The sequence below is a fragment of the Poecilia formosa genome, unplaced genomic scaffold, assembly GCF_000485575.1.
Source record: "Poecilia formosa unplaced genomic scaffold, Poecilia_formosa-5.1.2 Scaffold61, whole genome shotgun sequence".
Lineage (NCBI taxonomy): Eukaryota > Metazoa > Chordata > Actinopteri > Cyprinodontiformes > Poeciliidae > Poecilia > Poecilia formosa.
Genome location: NW_006800000.1, coordinates 2,209,525 through 2,212,566, shown reverse-complemented (window position 1 = coordinate 2,212,566; position 3,042 = coordinate 2,209,525). Strand labels below are relative to the sequence as shown.

At 37.3% G+C, this 3,042-nt stretch overlaps 1 protein-coding gene across 1 annotated transcript in view; it reads left to right on the top strand.

Annotated features, from left to right (window-relative positions):
• The first annotated feature begins 2,877 nt into the window (after positions 1-2,877).
• mrvi1 (murine retrovirus integration site 1 homolog) overlaps positions 2,878-3,042 on the top strand; it is a 27,200-nt gene continuing 27,035 nt past the window's right edge. Inside the window, exon 1 of the mRNA XM_007554108.2 lies at positions 2,878-2,949. The gene's annotated coding sequence lies outside the window, so the exon portion shown is untranslated. The remainder of the gene's footprint in view (positions 2,950-3,042) is intronic.

The window sequence follows — 3,042 nt, the reverse complement described above, 5'->3', positions numbered from 1 at the left end:
ATACTCTAGGTAACTGTTGAGACGTGTCTTTTTTTTTTTAAGATGGCACAGAAAATGTCCAAATCTGGTATATTTTTTCAGTGTTTATATGTTTGATAAAAACGAAAATTTGACTGCATTTGTGTTGAACTCGTACGTTTTTAATAAAAAAGAAAATTCACTTGCCCCGTCTTTTCACAGACTGCAGCCTTTTTTTCCAAGAGGAGGACCCAGGATGTCATCTGTTCTTGACATGAAGTAGGGGGAAAGCACGTTTATGGCTCATGTAGCATCACAGAAAATCAGACAAACATTAGATTGATAAGAAAGAAGAGTTTGAATGTAATCAGGTTTCTAATGTTTTTTTTAGATGTATGTATATATTTTTTATTTTGGCAAAAGATCAGCTTGGACTGAAAAGTAAGAATTTAACTTTTTATTTGTTGCTTCTTCTCTAGATATCTAGCTCTAATTTATCCATACAGTTGGAGTTTTATATAATGAATTTGGTTTTCTTACTTGTGATTTTTTTTTCTTTCTAAACCTTTTATTATGTAACCTGCAGTTGCCCTGTCCATACACAAAAGTTTATCTTAAATCTTATAAAAATAAAATTGCATCTTGGTATTTAGATATTTCAGTATTTATACAATATTTTATTTTTTAAACTTTAGATTTATAAGATGCATGGAAATCCTTTATCAGAGGGAGAGAAAAGTACAAAGTCTGACCGCTGTGACAGTAGGTGTTGCACTACCGAGTTTCTTCTTTCTCTATGCAAAAAATGCAATAATGTTTCACCATTTTAAGTTCCACCATCATACAGCTGTGGGGCAGGGAAGATGCTTCAAGACAATAAAGAGACAAACGAATTTTCTCAAAATGAGCTCCTGGACATCATGTATAATAAATGTGATAAAAGCAACACAGGTAATCTGGCTGCTCATATTTTCATCAGAACCTGATCATATAAGGATGTAATTGTCTGTGACCTTTGCAATTTTTATTTTATTTTTTTTCCTGCTTTTGTCTCAGCCTCGGGAGGAGAAGCGTTGGCCTCCAGCATCATGCAGTACCTGCAAACCCTCACAGCTCAGAGCGGAGGGGAGGACAAACTGGCTTCCCTGCGACAGCTCCTGGACCCTGACCTTCAGGACCCTCTCGTGAGCAGGGAGACTTTCCAATACGTGATGAGAACGTGGATTGCTCTGTGCAGGGAAGACAGGTGAGAGTGAGCTGTGAAGGTGGAACCTACAAAATAAGGTTTTGTGTAGAATATAATTTTTTTTTTAAGTTTCATACCAAATGAAATTATTTTATTCTTCAGCTCAGATGTCATTTCTTTGTCTCAGTCAGACTACTCTGAAGTGTCTGTAAATGGTAAGATCAAATCAATTTTAATATCTTAATGAAATGAATAGGAAAATACTTACATTGACTGGATTTGCCTTTTTATAAGCCAGTGCAGCTCCCGCAGAGGGCCATTATTCTTTCTGGTTAGTAGTTTCCTTCCTTCAGAAACTAAATGTGTTTATCTCGAGTATTCAGTCGTTTTTAGCACCACTGTTTATTTGGGTTTAGTGGAAAAAAGGACCTGTCTGATGTAGTGTCTGATCTGAAGCAAGCTCGTCACCATCTGAGCGAGCAGAACAGCAGCCTGCTGAGGATGCTGGCTCAGTGCGAGGACGAAAACCTGCAGCTCAGTCTGGAGATCACAGAGCTGCAGACCAAGCTGCTCAGGTGAGGAAGAACACACGTTACTCTCATATGTTGCAGAACAAATGTATGTAGTTTTAAACATTATCAGTTAAAGTAATTACATCATGATATTTAACACAAAATGGAACATGTTGTAATGTTAAAAATTGTAGGACAACGGCAAACATGTATGTATCAATGATGAATTTCTGTCATATACGGTTCAAATATACATACCCATAGCCATGTTTTCTCACGTTTTTCCAGTTATTTCAACCTTGGTTATGACTTTCAGATACCTGAATGTTTCATGTCCTTTGATCAAAACAATTATATGCAAGTATGAACACCACAAATGTCCAGCTGTCATATTTTCTTAGAAAGGAGACAACTTCTGACAGGTCATTCTGAGAGTATTCACAGTGAAATGCGTCCTTTACTAAGTTGCGCTAAAAGTTTATACAGGGATGAAGAAGTAATTCGTCTAAAAGCAGAATACAACTTGCAAATGCACACTGGGGCAAATATGTTCAATTTTAGAGTCACAGCCTGTACACATTTTTACACATTTAATATATTTATCAAAACTTCACATCTGTGGAACTAAACTGAAAAAGAGTTTAGAAAAACAACAAAAGGGCATCCATCCATCCTTTTGTCCATACATACAAACATACATACGTACACGCACATAATTAGGAAAACAAAAAATTGTAAAAATGTTTTCAGAAGGATATACAATACTGTAGAAGACTTACCTACAGCAGCATTCTCTTTTTATGTTTTTCTGCCCGCCTAGGTATGAATAGAGGAGTTTGCATTGTGAAACTGCTTTAAACTTCCTATTTTACTTGTGTTTGTTTGTTTTCTGAGTACAGTTCTCAAAGATCAGCCGTCAAAGCCCAGTCTGTGACAGAAGAGCTGGAAGAGACTCGTCAGAGGCTGAAGGAGGTTCAGGAAACAGCCAGTCATACCCAAACGAGCTTCACCCAACTGGCACGTCCAACATTACAGCACTCTGCAATTGTTGTATGTGCTGGGCATCGTTTTTACACTAGAAAATCCCTTTTCAGACCAACGAGACTGACCGTTTGAGGTTTCACATTAGAGTGCTTGAAGACAAGGTAATGTAGACTTAAACTACAAGCTTTCTGTGAGTTCGGATGAACACAAATGTTGATTTCGTTTACACAGAATGAAAGACTATCCTTCGAAAGGGCATGTGCTGAAGAGCGTGTCAACAAATTGACGAGGGCTAACACCGAATTAAGTGTAAGTTCAGATCTGTGTGGCTTTTTCTCAGGGATTTGAGTTTTAAGTAACTTCATGTGTGTGTGTGTGTGTGTGTGTGTGTGTGTGTGTGTG